We start from the raw sequence: 14,474 nt of genomic DNA, 5'->3' as shown, positions 1-14,474 counted from the left end.
ATCAAACATTTTGCAGTGCCACAGAAAACGGGTTTGAGGAAAGGTGGCTACATTTAACACCGAGGCTAGTTTGCATTCAGTGTGAATGGGTTCCTCATGCAAAACATGCTTATCACATTATTTTGGAGAGATTTGAGCTTACTGTTCAGAAAGGAGGAAAAGAAAGCAAGCTTCAAGCCCCAGGAGAACACAGTGGCAAGAACCTGCAAAGGTGTTACATTATTATCATCAATACCAAGAAGCCCACTAAGCTATTTTAAATCTCTCAGTGCTTCATGTAAGGATATGCCCACAATAACAGCTGTTTCAGAAATGAGGCCCATAGGATTATACTGAGATAAGGTACCACTGAAAGGAACTCATCATTTATAACCAAACATCACAAAGTGAGAGACATAGAACAGTCATCTGGAAACAAGAAAATTGACTTAATTGCCACTTTCATTCTAGATAACAAACCAGTCATGATCAAAAACGTTGAACTCGTAAGTTATCTTCAAAACCCAAAGGTCCCCCATCCCCATGGTGCAACGCCCCAACTCTCCAAATCCAAGAGCCTTCCTGATGCCACAGAACTGGGAAAGCTCACACCGCATTGCTCCCCATGCCGGGCACATGATGACATTACAGCTTTGACTGTCAGACGACTTACACCGCTCACTCAACCTGAACTGCAAAAGAAGCGTCCATCAATAGACTTACGTTCATACAAAGTGCCACTCAGGAAGGGTGAGTCTAGTACAGGTGGCTAACAGGAGCCTTTTCTACTGTACCTTCTTTGGGTATTTAAGATATATAAAGGGAATTAAGTGTAGGAATCTAAATGGTGGGGGGCAGAAACCCAAAATATGCTTCTAAATGAAAAGAAGAAATTGATTCATTACAAAAATGAGCCCACAGAACAGCCGTAGCCACCCAACATCACCACTTACCACCCGGGGGTGGAAATGTCTATCTCCATAATGGCACTTGAGTATCTCCTACCCAGATGGACAAGTGCATCTCTCGATTTCCTTCTGGCTCTGTCACCTCAAGGGTGTATGTGCTCATGACTGAAATGAAAAGGCCAAGTAAACACTAAACTGGGGAAATCAGCCTTCTCTCCCCAGTCTGGACACCCCCAGATCCCGCAGCAATAACACAACAGGATATTCTAACAATCCAGAGACATGTAACAGTAATGTAAACCCTTACATGCAAGTTAAACTATGGAGAGCTATATATACACATACACACATGTTAATAGAAGCCTGCCAGTGTAGTTAATGAGCGATTACCAAAATGAATCATTACGTATAGATGCCTATCAGAAGGATAACATTTTTTGGTTGCCATAAAAAACAACCCCGAACCACTTCCTTCATTTGCCCCATGCTCAGGATTTTACTAAAACTGGACAGAGCAGTAGAATGATCTGATTGAATGTCGTATCTCAGTAAATGAAAGTCACTTCGATCAACTCAGTGTGTCTGATTTTTATCTGTCCGATTTACAGTTTATTGAGAACACTTCAGGCCAAGCCAAACAGTGCCCCAAGACACTCCAACTTTAAAATCCCAGACTAGATAAGCTTTGCAAAAATGCATTAGCCAACATTTGAAAAATGCATCGTTTGTTAAAGACCTGACCTCTGTGCAGAAGTTTCACCATAAAACATAAAAGCGCAGTTATGTAAGCAACGTCTCCTGCACTAACTTACTGGCAAAAGAGAGCAAATGGAGTGGCTGTTTCTGATTTAGCTTAAATTCCTTCTCAAACGCTACAAGCTACACTGGAAAAAGGCCTTCATACCTGAGTAAGACTCCTCTGTAAGAGACCTCACCCTACAATAACAACAACCCCCTCATAATTAAGGCCACAGTTTTGCAGTCCCTTTAAACTGATCTAAACACAGATATTTTGCCAGAAGAGGTAGCTTCCTTCTTAGTGCGCGGATTTTGTCTTCCTGCTCTCTCCATTGTGATAGCAATAGGAATTGTACAGCCCCACAGGAAATTGGATCAAGGAACTGACCTGGCTCAAGCCAGATAATTATGTGGCTTAAAGCAACTGTGAAACAGTCTTTGCTTATGCCAAACCCCTGTTTATAGGCAGAGCCCTTGTCTTTACGCTACTTTTTCAGCTGTCAACTTTATGTGCTGAAACTATGTGTTCATTGTGTATTTGCCTGGCACTTGGCACAGCAGGATCCAAAAGCACTTCAGCAACAGTCTGCAAATAAAGAGTAGTTTCTTTTCGCCAGTATAGTTCTGCTTGAGACTACAACGGATGCTACAAAGTTAGAACAGGATCACACAAGGTAAGATTTTTCAAAATTTAGTAAAAGTTTGAGGTCTAATACCACATTTTAATCCATACTGATATGGTCAATGCACTCTAATAGATTCAGCTCACCCTGACGTAATCTCTACAAGTAAATCATGCATTGGTTTCACTGACTAGGTGATCAGTTTAGTCATCCAAACACAGGTGTCTTATACCATTTTAGAAACTTTAAAAATTAAAAGGCATCAGTTCACCTAAGAGGTGGCAGCTGGAAGCCAAGTGGGACACTCTGGGCTATCTCAGGTCTCAGCAGACACTTGTGTTTTGCCAACTGAACCAAGCCCAAGACCTGTATGGATTATAACTTGAGTCAGCACTTCACTCACATGCACACATCTTTCTTCTATCAGGTACCTAAATCCTCATTGGAGTCCCACATGCTTTTTCTTTCAGAGGTTCCAAGACCCCAAAGGTTTTGAAACCCTCAAACTGGTTTTACTATTGTAACACCAAGGAGATACTGACACCAGAGCACCACAATTTTCACATCCAATACAAGGACAATTATATTACCAGTGGTCCATTTTTCTGATGAGCACTTCCTCTGAGCCAGTAAAGTACGCACTATCCACCATGTAGTGACACATGGGAGCATAGTCCAAAGACACCAAATGAGAACTTGGACTACAAAACTACTTAGAAACCTTTAAAGACAAATGCATAGAATAAAGGATCCTCCAGAAAACAGATAATTTAATCACCATGATGACTGTACCATAATGGCCACTTCAGGAACAGCAACAGCCATAAGTCACTGCCAAGAAGCAGACCTGCTCATGGCCTTGGTCTGAAGAGACAGATGATGGCATCCAGCATCCCAGAAGCACAACTGAAGCAAACGGTCTTAAAACTGAAGCATGTGTTAAGACAAAAAGAATAATAAATGCTGAATAATGAGAGAGTGCTGAAAAGGGAGAGGGGAAAAGGGAGAGGGGAAAAGGGAGAGGGGAAAAGGGAGAGGGGAAAAGGGAGAGGGGAAAAGGGAGAGGGGAAAAGGGAGAGGGGAGAGGGGAAAAGGGAGAGGGGAAAAGGGAGAGGGGCCTTGATATACCTAAGAGGACAACTGAAAGTTCAAAACCAGCAGATATTTCATGAAGTATACCCCATGGCACATCATTGTTACTACATTGTTACTACAACCCATTTATCGTATGAGTCTTGGTTTTCCAATTCTGCCTCAGAATGTGCCTGTTAACATTATCTGTGCTTTGATGGCAGCTATCTGTTTAGTCAGTCACACTAAATACAGCTTAGTTGTTGCATCCAATGTGATAAAGCAAAATGTCAGTCTAGCTTAACAACCCTTGCTTTATCACCTGGCTTTATCACAGAATGAAATACGATAACAGATGCTGCTTGCCAGTCTGTCGATCTCTCCTGTCCTGCCTGCACAGCAACATATACGGCAATGGGGTTTCATCTCATGTTCTTTCTCCTTCTAAAAATGTTACCTCTCTCCCCATGAAAATCACAAATTTGTAACAGACCCACTCTAATTCTGCGTTAGATAAGCAAATATATTTTGATGGATGAAATGTTGGCCAGTCAGTCATGGGTAACAGCACAATGCATAGGCCCACAATAGAAATCAAATCTCATTAAAATTAAATTTCTTAAAACAGCAGAGAGACCTTTATGCAGAAGGGTAAAATCCTGTGGGAAAGAGCAGAGGGAGGGATGTTTTTCTTTCTTTAGTTCATAAAATAAAAGCCCCTCCTCCATTCTACTGCATATCAAAAATCAATGATAAAAAAAATAACCTTTATTGCTGTATTCTTACTTGCTTTATCTATTGCATGTCTGTCCTAGCACACAGGGGATTGCCTGCACGAAATTAAAATTACTTCTACTCACTTAAGTCAACCAGATAATGTGTTCTGTACTTACACGCTAAATTCAATCATCAGAATATCCCAACAGTATAACAAGAGCCATCATATTACACAAATGGCAACCACTGCAGAGACAAAAGACAATACTTTCCAATAGTGCTAACGAGGAATTCACACTCACGGTAAAAAAGCTCAAAGAAAAATGATTGTTTTATCAATTTACTAGAACAAAAAACAATCCCACATTCCAGTTGCCACTCCTTTTATTTTTTTTTCTTTTACATCTAGACTTTTTTTTTCTGATATGCTGTTGCTATATTCTTGTTGCTATTACTACCAAAACCAGCTGCTTGCAGCTGAGCAAAAATTTGGTAAAAAATGCTATAAAATGAAACACTGTCAATAATAGCTGGGTCACCTGGGTTTCTCAGGCAAGCACCAATTTATCTCTAAAAGAAAAAAAAACCCACCACAACCCTAAACCAGTTATTTAAATTAATTATCATGCATATGCACCCACTTCAATAGCCATGTTTTCACTCAGATCCGCACTCACCGTTTGCTTCCAATAGTCACATCCAGTTCTCTCACACTCCCAGCTAATATCTCCTGCTGCTGTGGAAAGCTCTCGGTGCGAGCCTGCGCTCCTGGGAACAGGCTGCCCAGGAAAATGACAGGATGCAAAAGCTCTCGCACCACCCCTGGCTGAGAGGAACCCCGAGCCTGGCACCCCGAGCCACAACAGCGGCACTGCAGCCCTCAGTCCAGAAAACAAAATATTTTCGAAAGGCACTGCCTTCTAATTCCAGTGTGCGTGATGCCAACTGTGAAAACAAAAGCTGCTAAAAACAGTGTGCGTGTGCGAGCACATGCACACAGAGCATCCTAGCTGGAATTAACTCATGTTTTCCCCCTGTTCTCCCAATCTATCTGCAAACAGAGCAGTCGGTTATGCTAAGCAAAATAAAATTCTGTACCAAGCATTGCATCCTTCCTAATTTGCTACTGTAGCTTCTGGTGATAGGGACAGAAGACACAGCCTGTACTCAAACACACTAGAGAACAAAAGAAATACTGTATGAATTAATCCTGCAAATTTCTGTTCAGAACTGACAGAAAAAGGTAATTCAGGCACATGCCTCTAGCCATTTCTCTCATGCTTTAACACTAAAGACAAGACAATCTTACCGGGATTTACAGCTGTTTACCCATATTCACTGGATACGTGAGCTTTGCATCCTTGCAAATGTGGCAGCGAGTTTGAAAGCCTTGCAGAACTCAATCTGTCTCAACCTCTGCGTCTCATTTACTGTAACACAGAGGATTTTCAAAGCCATGCCTCACAACAGCTGGCTTGTTTTTGCCTGCTTCCTATGATTGACAAGTTCATACAAGCTCCATCAACTTTAACCTTGATAAGTGAAGGCTTGGTCTGTATTGTATGTTACATCATCAGAAACTTCTGACCTCAGGGAAAAGATCTCAGAGACTTCAAAGCTCTTCCCTTCCCCCTCTCCAACCGCCTGGATTCAGTTATTAAAAAAAAAAATTTAAAAAGTCCTTTAATTTTTTAAGGGTTTTTCCTTTCATTTGTGAAAATAATGATCTGCGTTTCAGCAACAACAGTTCCACAAGCGTTAAATGTTTAAAATTATTTTAAAAGATCAGCGTGCTACCAGGCTCCTTTCTGAACAATGTTCAAATAAGCAAGTCTTTAATTTTGGAGAAGAGTCTTGATCAACAGCCCTCCAGCTTGAATTTTTTTGCATGCATTGTGTGCACATGCGCTCTCTCTTGCAGGAGATTCTGCAGGGAAGGAACAAAATGCTTTCATGCTGCATAAGCAAATTACCACCCCCACGCTCCATCTTTAGAAACCAAAGGCATCATGGCCTTCATCAGGGCAAAGCTCAAGCTCCCTTCAATTTTTCTACAAGAACACCTTAAAGACTTACTAGAGCAACTGTGCATAAGGCTTTAATATGTATTAAAAGATCATTTTAAAGATGACCACTTTAAGAGCAAAATGTTATCTAAACTGCACATAAAAATCACATACAGTGGTAAGATATTATGATACAGCACTGATATCCAGTTAATCCCCTCCCCTGAATGTTTTCTGTCTCCCAAAGCTGTCTATTTGATTTTGAGACAGAGAGAGAATGACTTCAAGAAAACTCACCTGTTTACCTAATACAACACAACTGGTTAACAGACTGTAGCAAGTCTGTTTGTCCCATGCAGACAAATGGAAGTTGTAACTGTTACCTTACTTTTCAGCACAAAGCTTTACTCAAATTTATTGGCATAAACAGCCTCCTGGGTGATAACAAATCATAATCCATGTTGCCTAAGGGCTTATAGCAGAAGGTGAAGATCTCACAGGCTAGCTTTTAGTGCCAGAACACTGTAAAGCCACTCCACACGTTAGAAATATGTGAACTGCTGCACTGAGGCGACAAATCAGTCACCTAGTTCCAAAGATGCTTTTCATCAAGTCACTTAGGGGAAAATAAAATCATATGATGCTTTTATGAGTATAACCACGGGAGACTATATTTTAGACTGTCTCTCCCTACTCAACTGTTATCATTAAAATAGCCACAAGAAAACAGCTGGATTTCAAGAGGTGCAACGAAAACGTAAAGTCTTTAGATAGTTTTCATTCTAATCCTCTTCCCAGGGAAAGCAGTCAAACCAAACTAGAACACAATAAAGAACCCGAGCTTACAAAGTTTTCTCTGTTTCTCTCTCCGTGAACTTTTTTGTGTGCCATCCCTCTCACCTGCCCCCAATTTCAGTACCTTCAGAATCACAGCTTGGACTTCCTGCAGCTCCTCACACTTGGAAACACTTACTTTTGGGGGCAGGGGAGGAAACCTTTCGTAAGAAGCCACTGCCTTCCAACACTTCCTTTTATCAGACCACGGTGGCCTCACATACCCCTAGCTGTCACTGCAGGCACAGTTGAGAACAGATGTGCCAGCAGCAACTAAGCAAAAGAAACTTCACTCGGTAATAAGAAGTTAGAAGTAGAAAAAAGGGGATACGTGAGGCGGGGTAGCTACCTTCAAGTTTAGAAACAGGGCTTCAAAATTCACTCAGCAGAGGTAGAGGGAGAAGCCATACTTACAAGGGTGTGGGGAATGAGCAAATTGGTTGGGGGAGAAACAGCTACGTTACTGTAGCGTACTGCAAACCAAGCTTTGGAGCCAGTCCAGTACCAGCTTAATGAGACCCAGCAGCTGCTGGTGAGCCAGAGCGGAGCATCGCACCGACCTGCGGGACGTGCGCCTGACAGCTGCTGGGCTCAGCACCGCTGGGAGCCACCAACAGGAAGGCAACGGCAGGAGCCTGCGAGGTCTGGCCCTCTCATCTAACCACAACCCATCCTACACCCCAAAATAACGCATTTGGGATGCTCTGGAAGAACCATGTGTCTCTCAGCTCAAGCAACCAGAAAATTTCAAAATGGACAACAGAAGGGAAAAGACTCCAAGTGGGACAATTTATCATCCGACTCCTGTCTCGATCCTGAGGTATAAGAAGAATCTGGTTCAAAACTGTGCCACTTGAAGAGCTACCCTGTGCCAGTGGCCATATGTATGTGGATTAATCATTCTTGAAAGATCAAGAATCCACATTGTGGCATTCAATTTTGAAAAGGGCATTTACATACATGAGAGGAATATTTTTAAAAGGAACATGCCAGATGGTATAATGCTAAGAGATAACATGTGACAGAAGATACAATATATGAAACAGGGAGAAAAAGTGTAACACCTACCAAAAACCCCAGAGGACCACCCTTTTCCCTCCCCTCTCTCTCTGTCGCCTCCAAAGGCTGGATTAAACAGTAATTAAAAGAACATCCAGAGAACTGAAGTCCTACCCCAATGAGGAAACTCCAAAACTATTCTAGCAAAACAGATACATAAACACAGAAAAAAAAAAAAAAAAGGCAGAGGTACAAATTCTTAAAGGTGTCAGCGGAAAAAAAAAAAAAAAAGAAAAAGAAATAACACAACAGAAATCCTTTTTCAAACACAGGTATGTGCCAGACATTATAGGGCCAAAAGTACAATAGTAAGAATACAAAGAAAATACAGCCACAGAAGAAAATTAACATATGTGGGAATTCTTCTGAGATGCTGTCCACCATTAAGTGAGTAGTCATGAGTTACCTGGACTATATGATAATCACTTGAAACTCCCCTAGGAAATCACTGAAATAGTAGCTGTGATGCATAACTACCCCTTCCTCTGATGCCTGGGCAACTGCTTGAGCAAAGTGACACATGCAATGTCTGGGGATGGAAGGTGTGAGGGTGTTGAAGACAGAGAACGAGAGAAAAAGAGCAAGAGTTAAAAAAATATTCATTATGAATCTGTAGAATTTCAGAACCATAAACGTAACATCTAAATTAAGCCAACAGGTCAACTTGGTATTTTACGATTCTATGAAATCACATGAAGAGACTTAGCAGATGCACTAACAAGCATGTTAAAATGACAAAGAATCATTTGGGCTCATGCAGAAAAGCCATGTCTCAGATGCATTACTATTCTTAGAAAGAGACATTACATACGTGGACAATAATGATCTGGATGACTATTTTGATTTTTAGAAGATCCTACTTAAACAATATATGTATATATTTGTTCTCACCAAAGGGTCTTAAAAATTTGACCACCACGAGACAAAGCCCTCACTTGCTTCATCACATCATTAACAGAACTGGTTATCTAGATAATTTACAAAAGGGGTGAAAAAGAAGGTGGCAACAGTTGCTGCCGTGAAGAAATTATTCTGAGTAACAAAGACATAAGCCAAAGATTTCCTAACATTGAGTGAACGGGCCATAAAACAACAGATGAAATTCAGTTTTAACGAATGCAAAGTAATCCACAGGATAGCTTGTCCTCAGCATCATATACAAAGATGTATAACTGATGTTACTGGTATGCAGGAAGGAAACACTGAATTTTGCGGGCTGTTGTATGAACATATCATCTCTGTACTCCACAGCAGAAAAAAAAATGTCAAGATAAGGGAAATATCATGTTACTTTATGAATTTGTAGTGCACCTTAATTTTGCTGCAGCTCTCCCCTTGCTCCAAAAGGAACATATGGGAATGTGGAAAGACACAGAAGAAGAAAATCAGGCTGGGGAAAGCCATACAGCAGCTTTCACAGAGGAGACACTCCACCCACTCCCCGCAGAAGAGATGCTTTTCCTCACAACGCATCAGCACAAAAAGCTATGCATGTCGAAAGCCGATGTGGGTCCATAACCAGTTCGACACTTTTCTGAAAGAAAATTTTATCCAGGGCTGCTCAGCACAAATACTTTGGGTTGCACGTTTTAGCTGCAGATCAGCAGCGGCTGGGCAAGGACACCCAGCAGCACGGCTCCCTGTTTGCCTTGGTTTTGTTTTCTCCCAGCATCTGCTACTGTTCAGTCAGAGAAAGGAAACCTGCTTTGGTAGAACTTCGGCCTGCCCTAGCGTGACTGTTCTTAAAAATCAACTTCCATCAACTTCCTTCATGTGTCAGTGATTCAAGGTTGCGCTGCCTCAAAGTGTGATATTTATTTAGCTGTTATCTGGAATATTGTGTCCAGTTCTGGGCCCCTCAGTTCAAGAAGGACAGGGAACTGCTGGAGAGAGTCCAGCACAGAGCCACAAAGATGATGAAGGGAGTGGAGCATCTCCCTTATGAGGAAAGGCTGAGGGAGCTGGGTCTCTTTAGCTTGGAGGAGACTGAGGGGTGACCTCATCAATGTTTATAAATATATAAAGGGTGGGTGTCACGAGGATGGAGCCAGGCTCTTCTCGGTGACGACCAACAGTAAGACAAGGGGTAATGGGTTCAAGCTGGAACACAAGAGGTTCCACTTAAATGTGAGAAGAAACTTCTTCTCAGTGAGGGTGACGGAACACTGGAACAGGCTGCCCAGGGAGGCTGTGGATTCTCCTTCTCTAGAGACATTCAAAACCCACCTGGACGCCTTCCTGTGTAACCTCATCTAGGTGTTGCTGCCCTGGCAGGGGGATTGGACTAGATGATCTTTCGAGATCCCTTCCAATCCCTAACATTCTGTGATTCTGTGATTAGTCAGTCACATTGACCTGCACACTGGAAAGACACAGAGGTTCATGGCAATGAAACCTGTACTAATTACAAGTATTTACAGAAACCTAAGGGAGAGGAAAGGTGGCAGGGGACTCTTAACACATGAATAGACGCTGCTGGACTTTATCTTCTTTCTTGCCTCTATATGCATGAGAAGAGCCACAGAAGTGTTTTCACAGTTTCACACAAAATACAAACTTTTACAACAGCCCAAGACTGTACTGCATCATCCATTAGTCCACATGATACACACAGTGACATCATTGGCAAAAAAAGTGGTCCAATAGATGCCTATTTCCATATCTTAATGAAAAAGACATGCTAATGTAAATAGAAAGGGCTTCAGCAGCTCAAGTCCTTGAAGTCTTTGTTAACATCTAAGAGCCTGTGAGGATGCAGGTTGGCTCTCCTGCACTTCCTCCCGATGATGACAAATAGCTGCACACAGCTTGCTGGAAAGGGAAATCTGTCATTTTTTTATTTCTAACCTCATGCAAGAAGGCATTTTCTCATGTAAATTCATTATCATTAGGAATTCAGATATCTGAAGCATTACTTCAACCAAGCTGGTAGGTTCTGGGTGCATGAAAAGCATGTTTTCTTCTCCCTTTAACTGAATCATTAATCTCCCTCAAGAAAGAGCACTTAAACCTTTGTAAGAGTCCTTATTATACTTAAATTGATTTTAAAGAGAGGACGCTTCACTTTACAAGCTCTTGAATAAAATGCATCTAGAAATTGTTAGCATACTGCACATTAGATAAAAAAGTAATCATGCACATTTTGCAATTTATTTCCTACAAAATACTACTTGCTAGGTCATTCTGTACTTAGCAAACTGATAGGAAATGTTTCTCTCTTTCAGGAGGAATTTATGCAAAAATTGACAACTGTTGTAGGTGAAATATATAACAGAGAACTTAGACCTCTTTCGTACCATAAAATATTGAAGCTTGCAATACATGCATGAAATGTTTGACAACGTAATTTTTCACTGATTTGTAAGGAAGCAGTTGCCCAAGATTACACCATTTCTTCCTCAAGAGGAAAAGGTCAGAAGGTGAAAACATTTTGCTTATATAGTTCCGGTAAGAACATTAAACTTGGGCATTTAGGTCAACTTAGGCATAAAGAATGACTTTCGATTTGGTTTTGTACGGTAAAGGCTGTTCCTCTGTCTTCAAGAACTGAGAGGAGAGCAACTAGTAACGCATAAAAGATCTAAAAGAAACATCTTATAGTGTCTAATTAGAGTTGAGTCATGCTGTGGTCCCATACTTGATGCCTATTAAATGTTGAACGATTTTCCGTGACCTGTGCTCTCATAAATCCTTTTTCACTTTTTTAAATAATGTAATTTTCATAGACATTGCAGAAACAAATTAATAGAGATCCAAGTCAAATGTTAGAAAGGAAACAATGGCTGTGAACACGGCTAGTAGGTGGCAATCTTAAGAACGAGATCACAAAGCACTATTCTTCTGATGCACATTGACTTTTATGTGTTCTGTGTCATCCTGCAGGAAGCCACAGAATACAGGCCAGAGCAAAAATTTCCATCTTTAACCTTTTGAAGGGCAATGTCGGTTTAGAAATTGTAGAGACATCTATAGGGAAGTTAATTATATAAGCAGCGTATGTCATTTGACAAATACATGAAGAAAGATGTTTAAAGAGTGACAGGTTCTACATATGTAAAAAGCTTTTGTAACTAATTTGAAATAGAAAGAGTTGTATCTTTAAAAACAAGAAAGCATCAACTTTTGTTTTACAGATCAGACTTGTGTAACACTTTTAAAGTAGTCCGAAAGTTAAAAAACATATTTAAAACTGCATCAAGCCTCAGTATAAAAATATTCAGCTCATGTAAGATGACTGTTTGCACGCCTGTAAGTTCATAATAAGAATGGCTTAGTTCTTCCATGAGAGATGATAATGGTTACTATGGACCACTGCTTTATCTTCCTATAAAAATAATACTCCAAACTATTAAATACTGCAATTTGGAAGAACATGTAGCTTTTCTAAAAAGGGAGATGAAATTACCTGAATTCATTGGAAGCACTTAGTAACCTCAGATGGGAAAAACACAGCCCAAAGATGAAAGGAGTTAATGAATTATGTTCATCAACTTTAAAAAAACCCCCAGCTTTCAGAAGTAATGTCAGTTTAGGTTTTGCACCAAAAAAATACTGTAGCAAAACGAACCAGCAGCAAAAAGCCCAGGAGAAAAGAAAAAATGCTTATCAAGCACATTTTGTTTGTTTTTAACCATTTGCTGTCATAATACTTCAATCTTTTTTCATTCTAGGTTCAGTGCATTAAAGAGACTCACATTTCTCCTGAAAATAATCAGGGAAGCTGTAACGGTAAACATTCAAGGTTTATTTAAATTTGTTTTGTTTTGTTTCTTTTTTTGGCACAGCAACTGTAGCGGGGGGAGGCCAGAGGCGGACTGTAGCATTGGACAGTCTCTCACCCACAGGAGGCACCGGGGACACCACAGCAGGGTCTCCATTTGGGTCCCCACACATCCGACTCACACAAATGCCCAAGGGCTGCTCCTGCGCCCAGCACGGCCACGCTGGCTTCGGCAGCACAAAGGCAACTGCAGCGCGCAGGCCTCAACAGCACGAAATAAAGGCCATCAGCAATATAATCCAAACCCAAATTTTCAAAGGGAAGTATTAAACATGACCACAAGGAAGACCTCAGGTTTGGTTAATATTCATGTTCTAGAATATAACTCAGATCAGGTAGATTTGCTAGTCATCTGCAGATTGCTAGCTTTTAAAAATAGGAAACTAAATGCCTTTAGGGCAGCTCAAAAAACCCATAAAATCAATTCATGTCATAATGAGTCCAGCTCCTTTTGACAACAAGAATGCCTTGTTAAAAAAAGAGAGTATGGAAATACATATTCTTTCCCACAGGACACCCATTCATCATCATGCAGTGGTAGTTCACAACACAGGAATTAAATGCCCAAATGAGGTATTTTATTTAGTTAGTTTTTTAATATGGAAGACATGTAAGCCCTCTGCATAACACAAGTGCTGAGGGAAGGACTGCCAAAGAGACCATTTTACAAAACCTCCTGTAATGCGGCAAAATGGCCAAATACTACGTCTGAAATAGTATGTCAAAATAGGCTGCAGCTTAACTGGTGCCCAGTCATGTGATTTTCATGGATCCCGTGATTATAAAGCAAGAATTGTGCTGCACAAACACAGCTAAAATGCTGGCGTAGGAGTATTATTCACACGCTTTTGTGACGAGGGTTCAGCACTGGTGGATGGAAATCGTTTCACTTGTCCAGGGCTGCTGTCTGCCCACAGAGGCATGTCTGCTCCCGGCTGATGGTGCTGCCGCCTCCCCCCCTTGCTCCACTTGGGCCCCATCTCCCCTCCGCACGCCTGCGCACACGTGCACACCCTCATGGGCTATTCATTGTGAAATCCCTACAGTAGGTACAAAGGGCTACAAAGCATTAGAAAAATAGCAGATGGTCTCTTCAGCTGGGCAATAAGTAATGCAAAATACAACCATATAAACCCACAAATAAATATTAATGTTTAGAAGCTTTTACGGTTGCTCCTGGAGTACGTGTTTGCTACAGTTCATAATTTTTTCTCCCCTTGAGATATTAATACCACTTCAGAACCAAAGAAAGCCTGCAGAAATTACTTTTCTTATACGTGTGTTACTTCTGTTTACCAAAACCGGAGCTATCAAACCTGGCCATAGCAGTGTGTGCACAACCTCAGCTCAGCTGCCACATGCCACTTAAGCAGCTGCGGTGTGAGCAGCGGCTGAAATTGCTGCTCACACTGCAACAGCTCCGGCACGTTGACGGCCAGGAGGGCACCACCCTGTGTGCCAGACATTTAAGGACTTGAACTGCATCGTGCATACAGTCATACATTTGAAAAGGGTCTGAAAATATTGTACAGTTTAATTAAAACTTGAATTAACAGAGAAAAGCAGAGCTGATCAAATGGGAAAACAACTTTTGGTGGGGCTTGTGTTCCTGTACTGCATTCTGGAAATGCACAACTAGAGAAAAGTCCAATTTATAGCACTACTGTTCCAGTAGCATGCTCTCTTTGCCAAGGATAATAATGGAAAACTCTTTTGGGAAATCTCAAGCATTCCCTCCCCACTGCCCTCTTTCCCCCCC

At 41.2% G+C, this 14,474-nt stretch overlaps 1 protein-coding gene across 1 annotated transcript in view; it reads right to left on the bottom strand.

Moving 5' to 3' along the window:
* Nucleotides 1–14,474, bottom strand: part of SHROOM2 (shroom family member 2) — a 125,854-nt gene that overhangs the window by 20,940 nt on the left and 90,440 nt on the right. The gene's annotated exons all lie outside the window — the stretch shown is intronic.

This window comes from Caloenas nicobarica, chromosome 1, assembly GCF_036013445.1.
Source record: "Caloenas nicobarica isolate bCalNic1 chromosome 1, bCalNic1.hap1, whole genome shotgun sequence".
In the NCBI taxonomy this organism is placed as follows: domain Eukaryota; kingdom Metazoa; phylum Chordata; class Aves; order Columbiformes; family Columbidae; genus Caloenas; species Caloenas nicobarica.
Note: the sequence above shows the minus strand (reverse complement) of the source record. Positions and strands in the feature narration are given on the sequence as shown.